This window comes from Pongo pygmaeus, chromosome 2, assembly GCF_028885625.2.
Source record: "Pongo pygmaeus isolate AG05252 chromosome 2, NHGRI_mPonPyg2-v2.0_pri, whole genome shotgun sequence".
NCBI lineage: Eukaryota > Metazoa > Chordata > Mammalia > Primates > Hominidae > Pongo > Pongo pygmaeus.
In genome coordinates, this window is record NC_085930.1 from 141,736,885 (window position 1) to 141,757,800 (window position 20,916).

The 20,916-nt window shown below is 38.1% G+C and overlaps 1 protein-coding gene across 9 annotated transcripts in view; it reads left to right on the plus strand.

The window, feature by feature from the left end:
• The window catches only part of TMEM108 (transmembrane protein 108), a 374,249-nt gene that overhangs the window by 24,712 nt on the left and 328,621 nt on the right, over nt 1–20,916 (plus strand). The window contains exon 3 of one of the 9 annotated variants that reach the window (XM_063662176.1): nt 11,840–11,904. The exons of the other annotated variants lie outside the window; for them this stretch is intronic. The gene's annotated coding sequence lies outside the window, so the exon portion shown is untranslated. The remainder of the gene's footprint in view (nt 1–11,839; nt 11,905–20,916) is intronic. 9 annotated transcript variants of the gene reach the window in all.

Below are 20,916 nucleotides of genomic sequence, written 5' to 3' on the forward strand. Positions count from 1 at the left end.
ATAGAACTTCCATCAGGTGGAGAGGATAGACATTGAGCAGGTATTTAAAAGTCCGAGGAGAGCTTTAAGTACCAAAAGCTACAAAAGCCCATGATGGGGAGCTGCCTTGTGGTCTGAGAAGGCTGTTATGAGGATGTGATGTTTAAGCTAAGGATTATCAACCCAGAGAAGGGAAGTGGCTTGCCCAGGGTCAGTCAGTAGCTCACACGTAGCAGAGTGTGGCCTGTAGCACAGATTTCTCCCCTGCCCTGGGCTTATCCCTATGAGTTTTGTGGGGGTGCTGAGAAAACATTCATTGTTCAAGTACTTTGATTTTGCATTTCACTGGGGCACATGGCTTAGCTATTCTATGAATAGCTTACATTTTGATAATTTTATGGACTGTTTGTATACCCTCCAAATTCATGTTTTAATCTAATCTCCAATGTGATAGTATTTCCAGGTGGAGTTTTTGAGAGCTAATTAGGTCATGAGGATGAAAATACCTTCTAGAATTTGTCCACCAATTCAACTTCTAGTATTTGTCCAACTTCTAGTATTTGTCTGTGCTGTTATCTTTCTGGAAGGCAGTTTGGCAAGATACATAAAAGTGTAAAATGTGTGCACACCTTGACCCAGCAATTCAACTTCTAGTATTTGTCTAACTGCATAGCCATGAAACGATGCATGCACAGAGATACCCACTACACGTTTGTGTTTGTACGAAAAAAACTAGAAATAACCTAAATACCTATAAGTGGGAGACTTGTTAACTAATTTATTATTAGGAAACTAAATACTTATACAGGTCAACTGTGGAATACCATATGATTTTTTTAAATGATATAGTAGTTCTTTGTTTTTAATGGAAGGATATCCCTGACACGTTATTTAAAACAGTTCTGATCACAGACAACCTAAATAGTATGAACCTATTTACGTAAAATTGTTTGTAAGTGTATGCATGTATATGAACATGCAAGTCGTGTTCAATAAAATCTTAGCAGTGTTTTTTCCAAGTGATTTTTAGTTTTGTTTTGGCATTTTGCTGTGTCATTTGAATGTTTGTACAATGGGCACATCTCCTTTTTTTTTTTTTTGAGACAGAGTCTCACTCTGTCGCCCAGGCTGGAGTGCAGTGACGCGATCTCTGCTCACTGCAAGCTCCGCATCCTGGATTCATGCCATTCTCTGCCTCAGCCTCCCAAGCAGCTGGGACTACAGGCGCCCGCCACCACACCCAGCTAAACTTTTTTTACATTTTTAGTAGAGACGGGGTTTCACTGTGTTAGCCAAGATGGTCTCCATCTCCTGACCTCGTGATCCGCCCACCTCGGCCTCCCAAAGTGCTGGGATTACAGGCATGAGCCATCGTGCCCGGCAGGGCATGTCTCATTCTTAAAAGTCACAACAATATTTAAAACATGCATTGCCCTACTGACCAAGTGTTTGCAGCATCGTCTAATTAAGTCAGAGTATTAAATGGGTACAGAGGATTGGACATTGCTTTCATAGAGCATTTATTAACTGTATATGCCCTATAAAACTAGGGGATATGAATACAGAGAGGTGTCCTTGTTCTCTAGGAATTTAAAGTTTAGAATAATTTCAAGGTTATATGTTACTAAGTAGGCATACTGCACTAGTGTGTGGAATATGTAAGTACCTACCAAGGAGAAATTTTATAATGGCATGTGGATTCAGATTTATCGCTTTACCTTGAGGGTTTACCGAAATATGAAAGGAATATCAGTGATTGCTTCACACTCAAGGGAAGAGTTTTGGGCATAATGTGTAGACCTCCAGTACCATTTAACTGAGTGTTGCTACCAGTTGGGGCATGCATTTTTCAAAAGGAACTAGTAATTTCCTTCATTGGCAATTAATTAGGTATCCTAAAAACCTGCAATTTAAATCTGATAGCATGGACGGTGAGTATTCTGGATGGCAGTGTTGGAGAGAAAGTCCAAGAATGCATTTTCTAGGAGGCAAGGTCACTAATTAGCTTTGCAAGTGAAATCAATGCTTAGTCATTCCTTCATCCAGTTTTTCTTTTCTGATGTTCCTTTAGCAGCATCATATTAGTTTTTGACACTGGAAAATCATAACCTGTTAACTCAATGCATAAACAATAGCTAGGAAAGCTTTTTAGAGTTTTTGATAATTTTATTAATTTTCTATTAACATCTCGTCTTTATTGTAATTTTCTTTAGGCTCAGAGAATAAAAACATCTGTCTCTAGGTAATGGACTGGTAGAATAGTCTTTGGAGCCAGTAGGATATGAGCCTGTGGTCTGAAAAATCAGGATAGATTTAAAGGAATTTGGTTAGTGACCTTGAATCTTTAATGTTCTCTGCCACACATTCTCCTCTTTTATAGTCTTACCATAAGAATTTGTGCTAAGAGGAATCTCTGGAAACATTCTAACCCAGGACACATAAACTGCCTTTGAAATCTGAAGTAAATCTCATATAAAATTTATTTACACATAATTAAATTTGTTTTAGTCTAAAATCTGGTGATGTTACTTAATATCAGTTCATTTCCACAAAGATTTATCAAGCTTCTGTGGATTCAAGTGAGAATGGAAGGAGAAAGTTTGGAGACAACACTTCTGAGGACTTTTGCCAATCACCTAAGCAATGTGAGGTTCCATATTGTGGCTTTCGAGTGAGATCATTCAAAGGTGTATTGTGTTTTTCTCCCTCTGGGCCTTCATGTGTGTGAGTGGAGTGTTGAAGTTAATGAGGCCATGTTTTTGCCGAGTGAGCAGGTCCACACTAGAGTGGGGATAGAGTTCAGCATGTATGGAAGGGAGTGGTTATGACAATTGACTGTGGAATTTAAATTGGCTAAGGAGGTGAATTTGGACATGAGGAGGGTGAGGGACAGTGAAAAGCTGTAGTATCCAATGGGTTGGAGGTCTCCCTGGGGTCAGAGACTTGCTGAAGTTGTGGTATCAGAGATGGGAAACTGACAGATGTTGGTGGTGGGAGAGCAACATGGGGGAATTTCAGCTAAGAACTGGTGTGTGACCTTGAAGTTAGGGCAGAGGACAGGGACTGAAAAGCCAGGGTATTGGAATGATCATCTGTGTGGATACTGAATTCACTTAGAGTCATGGCCACAGGAGTGATGAAGAGTGACAGGGAACCAGGAACCCAGATCTTCCCAGAATGAGGGAGAGTGGGCAATATAGTCTGATTTTGTGTGATTCAAAGCTCAAGATTTTACAGAAGAAAGGAGGGACAATGGTATAGATGTGATAAAGGTAACCCACTCCACCTCTAAGCCTTGAAGTTCAGGGAATGTGGGGAGAAAATAGTCACCACATAGGGGAACTAGAGGTAGGGTGAGCAGTGGGATCTTGCTGATGACTATAAGTTCCAGACAGCACAGGGAAAGGGTTTCAAGCATGGGGAATGGTGGGTGATAGGGTCAGGAAAAAGAATGGAAAGAGCCATGTGGTGGTAAAAGTGTAAGGTTGAGAAATGACTTGTGAGTCCTTGAGGGCTTCTCCTTGTATTCTTAACAGGGATAAAAGATATGATTAAGTTAGTCCTGATATTCCCAAGGCTATTGATTTATAGAGTGGAATGGGAGAGAGGACAGCACCCAGGGTTTTGGGTCTCCCGCTGCACTCCTTCTTGAGGGGGTGGTCTTATACAGAGCACATAGGGCTCCCATTTAACCCCAGCCAGAGGAGGGGCTGCCTTGAGACCAAGCATTCATTACCCCTGTCCAGGGAAGTATAATGAACAGTAGAGGTCATGGAACGTTCTCCTGTTTTATTCAACTTTGTGGATGACTTCACGTATTTCACCACATAGACAGCATTCCCTTGTGCCATATTTCTGATTACTTTGTGCCCAGTGAGGATCCTTCATTCATTTATTGCTTCTTTCCTTCCCAGTTACTTGTGTTTCTTTTGTCTGGACAGAAGAAAGCTGTAATGTCTGCCAGTCTGAGGACAGAGCATGTGTGATGGTGCCCTGTAAGACTACTGAATTGAGATACTGTCTGCAGGAAGGCCATTTAGTCTAAAATCAGTTATCACTTCTCCTGAGCTAAAAAGCATTCAGTTCTATCTTCTGGTCACTCCAGAAGAGATTCCATAGTACAAGCCAAAAGAAATTAAATACATTAAGTGACCTTTAAATAATCTATATTAGGGAAATTAATATGTGTTTAACTCTTTGGAAGCACTAGATTTAAAATTCAAAGTGAACTCCTTAATAAATCCTTACTGTCTCCTTGTGGACAGGTGCTAGGGTCTTTAATATCTTTATTCTTTATGTCACAGTCTGTTGAGCCCTAAACATACTTGTATAAATAAAGAGATTCAGGAGAGATTTGCCAAAAGGACTTAATTTTATTTCTAATTCCTCTTTCTGGAATCCTGCTTCCTTTACAAGGATATTGTACAGAAATGTGATTTTATGAAATACTTGAATCATTTTAATACTTCACTTTTAAAGGTCCACTTTGTATGTAAGAGGACTTCTCAGATTTGAGTCACAATTTTCAAAACATAGTGAAGGACCACATGGGAATACAAAGGTTGGTTAGAGAAATAAACCTTTTTTTTTTTATGGACAGTTAAGCACGTGATAGAGGTTCCAAAGGTAGATTGAAGTAGGGGAAGATAATGCTGATGAAATCATGGTTTCACTGGTGTCCCTTCCTTCTTTACAAATAAATCTATCCTAGAGATTACTTATGCAGTATGTAAATAATAAACACAGCCAAAGTTGGTTTACTGGTCTTTTTTCCAACCAGAACTTTACACTGGTACTTCCTCTCCTCTGTGATAGAGTCATGATCATCAGTCCTTTGGCAGATCTGGAAAGTCCTGAGATAGCAGGGTGAAATCAGACCCCTTCCAGGCTGTAAACTTTTACAAGGCACAACCAGGCCTTTTATGTCTTACACGGTGAAGTTGGGGAAACTATCTCACCATTTGGGAAGACATAGATGCTAAAGTCACAATGATGTGATCCTTGAACATAGAGCTATTCAATGTGTATTTGTTGGATGGATTAAATTGTCACTGCATTTTTTTTTTAGCACTATGTATTCTTTTTTAATTCTGTGGACTCCAAAAGTGTGGTTGTGTGTAAGGATATGTACAAATAAACACTTATATAGGTAGCCACACACACACGCACATGCACACGCACACACACATGCACAGAGATATTCCCATATGCAGAGAGACACCTGACTCTTGGTTCACACCGTTTTCTGTTACAGAATACTGCCTTTCCCAGCTATGGTAAATAAGTGGGGTTAGTCTGATCTCTGCACCTCTGACCTAATTTTGATATTTTGTAGCTCTAGTTAGTACAAAAGAAACCCAATTTTTTTTCATGTTCCAGAAACAGGTTCTTTCTTCCTAAAAATAAATGAAAGGACCTTGACATAAGGTGCATATTTTCTAATTAAGAACATCTATGCTGCATTTAACTGATAGCTTCTCAACCTTATTTCCAACAAGTTGTTTTATTCATAACCAGGCCAATTCTTATTAAATTAAAAAAAATTTATGTCCATATGGCATTCTAGTGGTATGCGCATTTGTACATAGCATTCTAGGAATGAAAATATCATTTTAAAATGGAAATTACAATACCAGTATGTGCCTATTTCTACATAGTTCAGCCATTTTCAAGGCTTAAAATGGATGGGACCACACATCTGAATTTTTCAGTATAATCGTCGGGTTATTAATGCATGGCAATTTTGGTTCCGTGAACAAGGAAATACACTGTGCTGGAGTTTCTTCTTTGATGGGTAAATATATTCTCTAAGTTAGGTGTAAGGATTCAGAGCAACCACAATAGCTACGTAAGGCTATTCTCTTTTGCTTCATTAGTGTGGTTTCTTTGAGGATTTTATTGTCATAATTCTTCACATGTACTTATATTCCAATTACTATATTTGGTGGCCCAAACATGACATTTCTTACTAGATTCCCATTGGTTTACTTAGACTCATCTTTTCTGTATAGTAAAGACTTTCTTGGAGCTTGGAATTTAATTGGTGTTATGCTGGGATAACTACCAAGTTCATTCCCGTTGCCATCTGGTATGAGCCTCTTTAGTGTTGTGTGTGCCTGATTGCACAGTGATCTCTTCAGTCTGTTTTGTATTACTATATTATTATTTATAATGTACATCTCATTTATTTTATACCTTGTTCTAGAAAGGATTTAGGATGGTTTACAAAGATGCATAAAAAATAACAACTTAAAATTTAAGAGTGTAAGCAATAGAAGAAATAAGAAAAAAAAGGCAAGATAATGAGAATAGAACTTGAAAAGGGCTGAGAAAATTGCTGGCTTTTAGGGCTGATATTCATGCTTTTGCATTGGACACACGTGAAGTGTTGGGCATCATAGAAACCATTTAAAAAGGACCTCTATTCCATTACATGATATCCTTAGTATAGGAACAAACCATTTACCTTCCCTCTTGTATAGTTTGATCAGTGTTTGTTAATCTTTAAAAAGTTAATTTATTAGACATAGAAGAGCAGTTATAATGTATGTTATTTATGAAGAATAAAATGCATACCCTCTACCTAGCTTAAAAATAAAACATAACCACTGCCTTTGAAGCCCCCAATGTGCTCTTTACCAATTGCATTCCCTCCCTCTCTCCCCTACTAGAGGTAATTAGTACACTAAAATTTGCAGTTATTCTTTTGTTATATTTTAACATCTCTTTACAAATGAGTAAAAATGAAACAATAATGTGCGTGTTTTTTTCTGTGATCTTTGCTTCTTGTACTCAGCACTGAGATTCACCCATGTTGAAATTTGTACCTATAGTTCATTCATTTTCACTTGGGTAAACATGTACTACTTATCCATTTCCTTATGAACAACAAACAATGCTATCGATATTCTTATTTGTGTCTCCTGGTATGACTCCCTTTTGTATGTCTTACATAGGCATATATGTGTGAGACTTTCTCTAGGTTTTAGAATTACTAATTTGTTGTGTCATAGGGATAATCAGCTGTGCATATTAAGCTTTACTAGATAATGTCAAATTGTTTTCCAAAGAGATTTCTGCTCCCACTAGTGTAAGAGGAGCTCTTGTGCTTCACAGCCTTATGATACTTGGCATTGTGTGGCTTTTTGATATTTGCCCATCTGGTAGGTATTTGATGCATTCTTTATAAAGGTATTGCTAGGCCAGAAGCCTGGCACCAGAGATGAGTTATATATATCCTGCTTATCTTACTCACCAGACCTTCCTTCACAACTTCTCTCTTGTCCCTGAAGTTTTCCTTCATAGCATCCATCTAAAGCTTGACTACATCTCACCTGCTTTAGCTGTCTGAATTATGAATGTTCATATGCTACTACTTGCTTACATTAAAAATTTAGAACACATTTCAAGTGTCTTCAGTCGTGGTTCTCTATTAATTAGCTCAACACATAAGTTGAATAATTCATTGACACTGGACCTGGTATATGTTAAGGTAAGTACTTTGCTCTCAGAGACTTTTGTCTAGCTAGGGTGGTGAGGGCCAATAGGACTGTAAACAAGTATGTGATAAATTAAAGTGCTATGAAGGGAACATCAGGTGCTGAGATGAATAACATGGAAATGAACTTTAGCTGGTGTCTCAGTTTTGTGCTGCTGTAATAAAATAAGCTGGGTAATTTATAAGGAACAGAAGTTTATTTGTCTCACAGTTCTAAAAACTAGAAGGTTAATTTTTACAGCAGCATAGAAAAAAAAAAAAGAAACTGGAAAATCCAAGAGCATGGTTCCAGTATCTGGTGTGGGTCATCCCACGGTGGAAGGCAGAAATGAGCACATAAGACAGAGGTGAATTCAGACTAAACTTATCCTTTTATCAGGAGCTCATTTTCGTGGTAACTAACCAATCCCTGAGATTATAACATTAATATATTAATATATTCTATAATTATAGAATATATTAATATATATTAATATGTTATAGAATATATTAATATTATAGAATATATTAATATTATATATTAATATGTTATATAATATATTAATATATTAATGTTATATATCATATAATATATTAATATATTAATATAATTAATCGTATTAATATAATATATATTTATATGTTATATATAATATATTTATACATGTTATATATAAATATTTATACATGTTATATATGTTTATACATGTGATATATAAATATATATTTATACATGTGATATATAAATATATATTTATACATGTTATATATAAATATATATTTATACATGTTATATATAAATATATATTTATACATGTTATATATAAATATATATTTATACATGTTATATATAAATATATATTTATACATATTTATACATGTTATATATAAATATATTTATACATATTTATACATGTTATATATAAATATATATTTATACATATTTATACATGTTATATATAAATATATGTTTATACATATTTATATATGTTATATAATATATTAATATATTAATGTTATCTCTTAAAGGTCCCACCTCCCAACACTGTTGCATTGGGGATTAAGTTTCCCACATGAACTTAGGGGAACATACTCAAATCATAGCAGATGGTGTGGCCAAGGAAGGCCTCTCAGGCAGGTGAACTTAGCTGAGACATGACCAATGGGAAAAGGTTAGCCAGGTGTTGTGACTACTATGTGTGGGGCAGGTTGGAGGGAGAGAAGGAAGCAGAGGCAGCACTTTGGGCCAAGAGGTTGAAGTGTGAGGAACTTGAGGCAGGATAAAACTGGCATGTTTAATAGTTGTAAGAAGGCAGGTATGGCTGGAAGGCAGATGCTTGTTTGGAGGACTGTGGCAAGAAATTAAGAAAGAGAGAAATTTTATACCACCTCCTAGGCAGGGTAAGGAGTATAGATTTATACTTAAGGGCAAGAGAAAGCTGATGAAGGGTTCAAAATGTGGATGGGGGAAGGAGAATGATATGATCTAGTTGAAGTTTTAAGATAACTTTTGCTGATATGTGAAGATTGGATTGAGGATCATGATCGAGTGATTTTTGTGTGTGTTCAAAACAATCACAAAATTTCAAACATTTGCAGTACCTGTAACCTGTGAGGATACAAAGTGGGGTCCTTGCCCTCTAGAAGTTGTTCATAATCATTTGAGGTGGTGAAGCACGTAAGAAAACTGTTAGTACTAAATGCCAAGTGAGCTGTACAAAGAAGATGTGTTACAGGATTAGAAAAGGAAGAAATAACTGTGGCTAGAAGCCATCAGGAAAGGCTTCCTGGGGCAGCTGTGAGGCTCAATGTAGACAGGGAAGGATAAGTCAAAGTTAAATAGTAGGGAATAGAGAAGGCATTCCAAGCAGGACAAAACAGTGTACATCCGGGTTTGGATAGAACAAAGGAAGGCTGGGAGATGAATTTAGAGAGACAGAGAAAGCTGTTGCCAGGTTGTGAGAGCCCTTGAATGACCTCTTTTCCCTAAAGATGGCACCACCAGTAGAGTAGTGAACTAACACACTTCACATTTTCATGAGGATGGAGCCGATGGCTCTGATTTAGAAGCCTTTACTTAAGAATACAATTTCTTTTTTTTTTTTAATTTTTAATTTTTAATTTTTTATTTTATGATTATTATTATTATTATACTTTAGGTTTTATGGTACATGTGCGCAATGTGCAGGTAAGTTACGTATGTATACCTGTGCCATGCTGGTGCGCTGCACCCACTAACTCGTCATCTAGCATTAGGTATATCTCCCAATGCTATCCCTCCCCCCCTCCCCCCACCCCACAACAGTCCCCGAAGTGTGATGTTCCCCTTCCTGTGTCCATGTGTTCTCATTGTTCAATTCCCACCTATGAGTGAGAATATGTGATGTTTGGTTTTTTGTTCTTGCGATAGTTTACTGAGAATGATGATTTCCAATTTCATCCATGTCCCTACAAAGGACATGAACTCATCATTTTTTATGGCTGCATAGTATTCCATGGTGTATATGTGCCACATTTTCTTAATCCAGTCTATCATTGTTGGACATTTGGGTTGGTTCCAAGTCTTTGCTATTGTGAATAATGCCGCAATAAACATACGTGTGCATGTGTCTTTATAGCAGCATGATTTATGGTCCTTTGAACTAGAAATTCCATTCGAAGAATGCAATTTCTTTACGAACAATACCATTACATTTATGATTACAGACTTATTTTATTGGTCCTAGATTAATATCTTACAGGTCTTTGCTGGGTCACATGGTTGATTTTGGTTTGGCATTGGGTCTTTACATAAGAGAACCAGTTCTTTTTTAAAATAAACTAAGAAGTAATTAGACAAATGCATGTCTAGCTAATAAAATAAGGGCACTTACTTTACTCCCTCAGGACTCCTTCATTTCAGTGGTAGTGCAAGGAAATGGTGGAGGCAGCCTGCATCTGGGGGACTTATTCAAATTAACTAGTATAAAGTCATATCTTTTAAGGTCTTACAGGAACTTAAGGTCCAGTTCAGTACAAGTCCTTTTATTTAAAACCCAAGCTGTTCTCCTCTATATTTGATCCTTTATTTAATACCCAAACTCCTCCCTTGGCCTGCCCTTAAGGTAGAATTAGTGGTATCATGTGATACTCCATTCTGGCTTCTGGCTTCCAGCTTCCTTCATTTCTTAAGACTTTATATTTACCCATCATCCTGTAGCCAGGATTGGTGCATGATCTGTCCAGGCTTTGTCTGTCTGTTTGGTCAAAGTCCCGCTGTATAATTGACTCACCTCACTCTTACGCTTCCAAGAATGTGTACATTGTTCAGTCTCCTTGTCTGCTTTTCCAAAATATTTTGTGTATTTACATATTCTTTGAATGTGTTCATTTAATATATCCTATTTTTATTCACTATTTTTACTCACTAAATGTCTTTCTAAATTTCTCATCTTCCTATCAGAGCCCACTGCTGCATTTTTGCCCAGTCTTCTCTCGTGGCTCAATACCATACATCATACCTCATTCAATGGTGAGGAAATGTCCATGAAGACCCTAAATAGTACAGAGCACTTGATTCTTTTCCTGCTTCCTCTGGAAGCACTGAGTGACATCACCAGTATAATAACCATCCTGGGTCATTGCCAGCCTTACCACACCTTTTTTTCAGATAATTCAAACATTTTGATAGCCTGCCAGTCACAGAGTTAGAGAGACCCTCAGAGTGCCAAGTATGAGATATTGTGCCTGTCTTCTGGAAAGGTTCTGGTCTTGGGAGAGGAGGGCTTACACAAGTGAGGACAAGAGAGGAGTACAAAATGGCTTTACCAAGTTATCTCTGACATAAGGCAGTTCAACTTTGGCAGTTGCAGGGCTGTGGCGTACCTGCTGCCACTGCCTTTCTCTCCCCTTAACTTGTGGGCAGTGAGCTAAACAAACTGAGGAAATTTAAAGGTGGATTCTCCATTGGAAAAGGCTGAGAACCCTAATGCAACCTATAAGCAAGTGCTGCAACTACAGATATAAAGGAAACACATAATAATCCCTGAAGAGTGTATTAAGAAGAGAGCATGATTTAAATCTCATTGCAACATTTCATTTCATACCAAGGACTCATTCTTTATAACAAAGCAATGTCCCTGTCCTGGTAGGCGACCCACAGAAAAACCATTTTGTTTCTCTGAGTACAGTAAACTCTTTGCAGTGAATGCTTTCTCTGATGTATGTGTGTGTGTGTGTGTGTGTGTGTATGTGTGTGTGTTTGTGTGAGTGTGTTTAACAGTCTCTTGTCGTTAAAAAAGAATCGCATTCTGAGCTGAAGATGGGTATGAGGGTGCTAGGGTACTGCAGCTGCTCTGAATGTTATGTTGCCTTTAAAAAAAATTCAACATTTGCTGTCTTCAGGGAACTCCCATTGAAGAGATGGGGACACCAGACAGCTTACTAATGCAGCTCTGATCTCATTTAAGGTAGGAGCTCAGGAATTTTTGTTTGTCCCCTTTCTGTTACCAGCATATTGTACAATGCCTGGTGTGCAAAACATGTTCAGTAGGAATTCACTTTTTTGTTTGGAAATAATTTCAGGATTTTAAATAAGTTGCAATATAGGCTATAGAGTATACTCTTTAATCACTGTTTTAGTTTGCTAGGGCTGCCATAGCAGTGTATCACAGAGTGGGTGGCTTCAACAATAAAAATGGATTTTGTTATGATTCTAGAGGCCAGAAGTCCAAGATCAGGGTGTCAGCAGGGTTGGTTTCTTCTGAGCCCTCTTCTCCTCATCTTGTAGATGGCTGTTTTTTCCATGTGTCTTCACATGGATTTCCCTGTATATATGTCTGTGTCAAAATTTCTTCCTCTTATGAGAACACCAGTCATATTTGTTTAGGGCCCACTCTAATGAAATCATTTTAACTTAATTATCTCTTTAAAGACCCTATCTTCAAATATAATCACATTCTGAGGTTAGGACTACAACATGTAAATTGGGGCAGGAGGATCATAGTTTAGCCCATAACACCCAGATTTATTTAATATTTTTCCTCACTTGCATGATGATTTGTGTGTTAAACATCTGTTCATATTCTTGGTAGCCATTTGTGTATTATCTATGGAAATAATACACAAAGTCCTTTGCCCATTTTTTAAAAATTGTGTTGACTTTTTTTGTTGAGTTGTGGGAGTTCTTTCTATGTTCTGGATATTACCCCCTTATCAGACATATAATTTTCAAATATTTTATCTCATTCTATAGGTTATTTTTTCACTCTACTGATATTGTTGTTTGATGTACAAAGGTTTTAACATTTGATGTAGTCCCATTTGTCTACTTTTGCTTTTGTTGCCAGTGCTTTTGATGTCATATCCAAGAAATCACCAAGTCAAATTCCAATGTTACATTTTCTTCTGGGATAGTTTTAGATCTAACATTTAGGTCTTTAATCCATTTTGAGTTGATTTCTGGTATATGATGTAAGACAAGGGTCCAACTTCATTCTTTTGCATGTGGATGTCCAGTTTTCTTAGTACCATTTATTGAAAACACAGTCCTTTGGTGTTGGTACCCTTGTTGAGAATCATTTGACCATACACAAGGAGTTTATTTCTGGGCTGTCTATTCTATTTCTAAGCTTACAGATCATTAGGAGAATCCTGACGACATTTGGGAAAGAGATCCCCGCAAATGGCATCTACAGATATTCACACAACAGTGAGGTCAATGAGGTAAAAATAATGATTAAGGACAGATTTTAGAATTAAGAAGTACTTATTATAATGAATATGACACTGCTAAAACCTGTCAAGTAAAATATGTAATAGAGCCTCAGGATAATCAGAGAATGGGTTATTCTCTGTTTACCTCAGGATTTAGCCAAAAGTGCTTTAGTTTTAAACCTTCATTAATATAAAATTATTAAGGATAATATAATATAGATGATTAAGAATTTCACAAGATCATGGGATCATAACTCTTATGTCAATTACCACATTTAATGTAGAAAAAGGGGAACACAGAATACATGTGGCCAAAGAATACTCCATGGAAGTTATTTGCTTTTGCTCTTTACCACATACCTGATGGTACTTTTTAAAGCATGCCTTCTTTTTAAAATAACAGCTTTATTGAGTTATAATTTACATATTATAAAATGCACCTTTTAAAAAATGTACAATTCAGTGATTTTTAGTATATGTAGAATGTTGTGCAACTATCACCACTATATTTCAGAACATTTTTGTCACCCCAAAAGAAACCTCATACCCATTAGCAGTCATGCCCTACCCCGTTTCCCCTAAGTCCCTGACAGGCAGTAATCTACTTTGTATCTCTGGATTTACTTGTTCTGGACAATTCCTATAAATGGAATCATTCTGTATGCAGCCTTTTGTGTCTGGCTTCTTTTACTTAGCAAATGTTTCCAAGATTCATTCATGTTGTAGCATGTGTTGGTACTTCATTCCTATTTATTTGTTTAAATTGACAGATGGAAATTATATATATTATTTTATAAAATATGTTTTGAAATATGTATACATTTTGGAATGGCTAAATTAAGCTAACTAAAATATGAATTATCTCACATATTTATTTGTGGTGAGAACACTTAAAATCTACTCTCATCAATTTTGAAGTGTACAGTACATTGTTGTTAACTATAATCACGTTGTTGTATAACAGGTCTTTTGGATTTATTAGTCCTGTCTCACTGAAATTTTGTATCCTTTGACCAACATCTTCCCAGTTCCCTCTTTTTCCAAGTCCCTAGTGTCCACTGTTTTACTCTCTGCTTCCATGAGTTCTCCTCTTTTATTATAGATTCCACAGGTAAGTGAGATTGTGTGGTATTTGTCTTTCCGTGCCTGGCTTATTTCACTTAACATAGTGTCCTGTCCATGTTGTTGCAAATGACAGGATTCTCTTCTTTTTTTTTTTTCTTAAGGCTGAATAGTATTCTAGTGTCTCTCTCTCTCTCTCTCTATATATATATATATATCACATTTTCTTTATCCATTTATCTGTTGATGGTCACTTAAGTTGATCTCATATCTTAGCTATTGTGAATAATGCTGCAATGAGTATGGGAGTGCAGATATCTCTTCTACATACTGATTTCATTTCCTTTGGATGTATACCCAGTAGTAGGATTGTAGGATCATATGGTAGTTCTATTTTAATTTTTTGAGGAACTTCCATACTGTTTTCCATAGTCACTGTATTAATTTACATTCCCACCAACAGTGTACAAGAGTTCCTTTTTTCCACATCCTTGCCAACACTTATCTTTTATCTTTTTGATAATATTCATTCTAGCGGTGTGAGATGATATCTCATTGTGGTTTTGATCTGTATTTCCTTGATGATTAGTAATGTAGAATATTTTTTCATATTTGAAAAATATGGTCATTTGTATGTCTTCTTTTGGGAAATAGCTCTTCAAGTCCTTTGCCCCCCATTTTTTAATCAGTTCATTCATTGAGATTCATAGAGATTAGTCAACTTTTCCCAAGTAATATAATTAAAAAGTAGTAGAGTTGGAGTTTCAAGTTACTTGTACCTGTCTCCAAAGTTGAGGCAGGTTTTTTGTTTTATTTTGTTTAAAATCACAGGCACAGAGAGTTGAGTGAATCCTATTTCTTGGTACATGGAACCAAGAAATAGAATTTTATTAGACTCCCTCTTGATTATTTACTTAAATATTTATTTCCTTGTATCTTCATATTTCATTTGATTCCCCCCCAACAAGCAATCATTTTAATTTGTTTTCATGTACAGATGCTTTTCAACTTATGGTGGTGTTACATCCTGATAAACACAATGTAAGTTAAAAATGTTGATAATGTATTTAATATACCTAATCTACTGAACATCATAGCTTAGCCTATCTTAAATGTGTTCAGAACACTTACAGTAGCCTACAGTTGGGAAAAATCATCTAACACAAAGCCTATTTTTTTGTTTGTTTGTTTTTTGAGACGAAGTCTTGCTCTGTTGCCCAGGCTGGAGTACAGTGGTGCAATCTCAGCTCACTGCAACCTCCCCCTCCCTGGTTCAAGCAATTCTCCTGCCTCAGCCTCCTGAGTAGCTGGGATTACAGCATGTGCTACCACACCCAGCTAATTTTTGTATTTTTAGTAGAGACGGGGTTTTGCCATGTTGGCCAGGCTAGTCTCGAACTCCTGACCTCAGGTGATCCACCTGCCTTGGCCTCCCAAAGTGCTGGGATTACAGGCATGAGCCACTGCACCCGGCCACAAAGCCTATTTTATAATACAGTTTTTATAAATAATTTTGAATCAAAATCCAAAATTCAGAGTACATTTTCTACTGAATGTGTATTACTTTTGTGCCATTGTAAAGGCAAAAAATAATAAGTAGATCCATCAAAAGCCAGGGACCATCCATACATCTTTTTGAGTGTATTATAAAATATGTATTGTGTTGTATTCATGTATTATAACAAATCTTATCTCTCTTTTTTCCCACTAAGCCTTGCAATTTTAGGATCTATCCATGTTGCTATGGGTACATCAAACCTGCTGCGTCTCTTTGCTGTGCTTCTCCACAGAGCATCCACCACATTTTTATCCATCTATTCGGCCAGGGATGCTCACTCGATTCCTTCAAGCTCCCCTTCCCCACAAACAATACTGCTGTCAGCAGCTGCTTTTGATTGCACATGAACATTCCTCTGGGATATATACAAGGGAGTCAAATTGCTAGGTCATACTTAATTTAACTAAGTAGTATTGGATTGCTCTCCAGAATAGCTCTACCAGACTTCCCTCTACTAGCAGTTCTTGGGGGTTACTGTTTCCCCAACACTCCACCAATGCTTGGCATTATCCAGCTTCCTAATTTTTGCTAGGCAAATAAGCACAAAATGAAGTGTTGGGGGATTTTTTGGCCATTTCTTTGATCACCAGTGATTTAACATTTCTTACTATTATGCTGTGATTTCTAGCAAGTGAAAACAACCCTACTGAATAGTAATCCTAACCCTCAAGAAGTGCAGACCATCACTAGTTTTCTGTTGTTGTCCTTCATCACTTCTCCTCCTTAGCACATCCCCATGGCTTTTCCTTCTCTGCTGTAATCCCTCCTCCCTTGCACCTATCCTTTTTATCTTTTTGATAATATCCATTCTAACAGGTGTGAGGTGATATCTTATTGTGGTTTTGATCTGCCTTTCCTGGGAAAATATCAGAAAAGATCCCTGGGGAAAGATCAGAAGCTATTTCGCCCATCCTGTGTTTTGTTGCTGTGGTAAACAAGGAGATTCTCCTGCTTTGTGCCAGCAGTGAATCAAAGAAGTAATAGATAATTTGAAGGGTGAGGACAAAGACACGAGGCCACAAGCCAGTGATGTTCCTTTAAAACACAGCATTCAAGGAGAAGCAAGTGAGTGAGGCTGAAAGAGTGAGGAAAGATTGCTAGGTAAGGGGTCAGGTGGTATCTGGAGACCACCAAGGTCCAAAAGAAGGAGGAGATGATCCACAAAGGAATGTGGTGCTGAGTAATGTGGGGCCCTCGAGATTTGGGTAAGGAGGAAGGCAGGAGGAGGATTTAAGGGTCTAGATTTTTAAATACATGTACTTTTAATAAGTCCAAACTCATCAACATATATACATTAAATGTGGGCAATTTTTTTTATCAGTTATGCTTTGATAAAACTAAAAGATAAGGAACTTTTGCATAAAAGTAGGTAGTGACACTAATAATAGTAATAATAACACCTTCTGTGTGTCTGTTTCACAGTTTAACATTCTGCTTGCACTTCGAGGAGTCAAGGATGCCACTGCCTCATTATGCATGTAAAGAGACCATGATATAGATGGGAAAAAAGACTTCCTCGAGGTCTTTTGGAAGTTGAGATTGGAACTTGGGTCTCAAAGCCCAAGTTGCTTACTGCTTATTTCTGTAACATGATGTTGGAGATTGGGCAGGAGTGCTTGGGAGAAGCAATTGACTATAACAGAAGGGCAGAAAGGAGATAAAAGGAAGAGAAAAATGTAGATGCAGTATGTGTAATAAACAGTAAGCTACTCTGCCCTTAAAGTTTGTGTCCTATAATCTTCCACTTTAAATTGTTCTCTCAGATTTTTCTAGTGTAAATGGGTTGAGAATATTACAGCTGATTACCTTTTCAGTTCTATAGCCCAGCCATCCTCATTTGGCCAAAGGCCAACAGACAGTTTTCTGGGTTGAGATGTAGGAAGGCTTTGGCAATGGGCAGCAGTCTTTCTTAGCCCGTCTTTGCCATGGGGCTCAGTCTCTTTGGGTTGCGCCACCTTTACAGGTTAGCTGGAGTCAAGCTTAGGTAACATACAGGGATCCAAATCTATGGATAAGCCAATGAAAGGAAGAGAAATCAAATGCAAGGCCAAGAAATCAGAATCCGGTTACCACATCAAAGCCAGAATGACAGCACTGTGAGCTGGGAGGGCTGGGGCACTGCCTCAGTTCCTCACATGAGATAGTCATGCTAGAGCCCAAGAAGCAGATAGATCCAAGGCAAAGAGACAAGGACTTGGGAGTGGGGGGCAAGGCTCCAGTTGTTTCTCATTCTTTGTCTGGCTGAGCCAGTCAAAGACTCAGACAAAGGGCAAGAGAAGTAAGCAAGTGGGTCTGGCCGTTTGGGGCTGTGCTGGCAGTGAGCAGGGGAGGCAGCTGATGTTTTCTAAATTGTTGCAAACAATACTCCTAAAGTCTTGGGCTTTATTTTTGCAGAGAGGAAAAAGGGCCCATTTAATTGTGCTTTGTTATTCTCCTACTATTTTTTTTTTCTTTTTTATTGTAGTGATGGCAGTGGTGTTCAGCCAGGAGCAAGTTATATGAGGTGGGGTTCTGCCCAGGGGAGGTGCCAGGGGCAGGCGGTGAGATAGGGCATCCAGGCTACCTGGGTGTCTGCAGAGCGAGCACCCTGGAACACCCATTTCAGTGAGTTGTCTGACCCAGGAAGGTCAGCACTCTGCTCTCCCCAGTTTGTTCTTGGGGTGAAGGATGGATCTTGTGAAATCCTGAGCAAAAACCAAGGCTAACTCTATCCCTAGGAGGGATATTTGGGTCACATTTCCTCTCTGAAGACTATTTCCACAGTTCTCAAAGTGAGAAGGCAGAAATGAAAGCACTTTCCCTTTTCTGTTTGTGCCCCTAAATTCCCCTGCACCTTCAGTCTTCCTTTGGCCAGGTAACTTCCTTTTGAGTTGGCTAGCTTCCTCTGCCTGCTGCTTAGGGATACAGGAGAGACGGTCCATTCGAGAAAGGACTCTAATCCTTGTCTTCTGTGTATGGAGTAAATAGGTACTTGGCCAGGATTCCCTGAGCTCTTGCTCCCAGGCTATCTCGTTTGCCTGTGTTCTGAGGAAACAGGCAGAGTGTGTCTTCCCAGGACAGCCCAGGGGCATTCGGAGTGATCACCCCAGATGCTGCCAGGTTTTTCCAAGCTAAGACTTTTATACAAACTGAAATCAGCCTTTGAGGATAGAGAACTCCGTAAGTGGAAACATGTAGCAAAGTGGATGGAGGGATGGCAAAGTGGGGCAAGGCTGTCTCACCTGCATGTTTTGGCGAAAAATGGTGGAGTTTATGGAGCTCAGTATGTGTGTGTGTGTGTGCACACATGTGTGTGTATCTCAGATCTTTTTTTTAGTGACTCAAATATGTGCTCCTGAGTTGCTTTTTGTGGACGACAGGGCATATACCTCCCTATTCTTCTCAGTCCTTTCGGACATGCACTCATTTTATATCACCTCAGGGATGGCTCCAGCCTTCCTACCCAATTCTTAAGTATTAGAAGACAGGTTACTCCCAAACAACTAGGCAGTGTCTGATACCCTTGTGGCAATAAAGTGATGCTCTACAAAGCTGCTTTGTAGAGCTGACCTGAGTGGCTAGAGTCTTTGTAGAGATGAGCTGAGTGGCTAGGGTTAGATTAAGGCTTGGAGGGGTCCAAGAAAAATTAACAAGTTACAAGGCTGTAACCCTCTGAAAGGCCACAGAATTATTAGTGATATTTTCAGTTTTAATTATTGATAGCAACTCAATAATTTAAGTAGTTAATCAACTCAAGAATAAGTACAACTTAGCAGGAAGTAATTAAAAAATTGAGATGTTTAACTGGAGGAGTTTTAAGCTTAGAAGTTATCTATTCAGTCAGAATAATTGCACTAAACACCAAATTATTCATTTACCAAGTATGAAATGTTTTTTTTCTTTCTCTTTCCCTCTCTGATGCACACACACATATATTTTATCATACTTGGATCTTGTAGGAAAAAGACTGTGAAAGGACTGATCATTTTCAAATCATTTATCCAGCAAATAGATATTGAAGTATTATTTTGTATGTTATTCTCTGCTCAAAACTGTAAGGGCGTTAAGATGCTTAAAACATGATTATTGCCTTTCAGAAACTTTCAGCCATTAAATTGAGAAGAGAAGACAAACTTGCAAAATGTAATAATAGTTATATAAATATTGAATTCAGCAAGAAGTGCCAATGGTATATAATTAGGTTCTAGAAGAATGGATCAGATAGCTGTGACTTATGAAGGGGAAGACATAATTGGTGACTGCATTTTACCAAATCATTTATTTCCTCCTGGATTTGTTTCCTGTGTGTAAAGAGGGGCCTTCAACCCTGGTCAGGTGAGATGGAATATGCAATGCATATACATTTATCTGGAACTTTGTCCAGAGAATGGGTCTTTCAAAAAACAGAGTTACATAAATCCTCTCAGTGATTCTTTGGGGATTGTTGAGATGTTCATCATTATCTTTATTTTGCAGGTACCTTAGTCTGTTTGGGTTGCTATACCAGAATAATATAGACTAGGTGGCTTGTAAACAACAGAAATGGATTTCTTACAGTTGTGTAGGCTGGAAGTCCAAGATCAAGGTGGCAACCTGATTCAATATCTGATGAGGGTCCGCTTCTAGTTTACAGATAGCCATCTACTTTCTTTGTCCTCATGTGGCAGAAAGGAGCAAAGGTCCTCTCTGGAGTCCCTCTTACAAGGGCACTCATCCCATTCTTGAGAGTTCATGATCTAATCATGTCTGAAAGGCCCTATATCCAGATACCATCACATTAGGATTAGGTTTCAGCATGTGAATTTTGGGAGGACACAAACATTCTGTTTATGGCAGCAGGTAAGGAACTGCAGGTCGGAAGGGCCCCAGCAAAGTATCATTCTGAAGTGAATGACAGATGGGACAGGCACGAAGCTTGAAAGCGAGGAATAAGAGTGTGACCATCTTGCTTACCTGCTGAGGCAGAGGTGCTAGGTATGCCTTCTCTTCAAGGCAGGGCCTCATCATGTAAAGGAGCTTCTGGGTGGAGGCTGAGTGCTTTCTCTATGTAGCCAGAGGCCTCACTCCAATGCTTGGGGTGTGAGATCTAAGTTTTGTACAGATGTCTTCTTGCTACGTGCCAAGGCCACAAACAATGAGGGGGAATGGACTCTTTCCACATACTTAC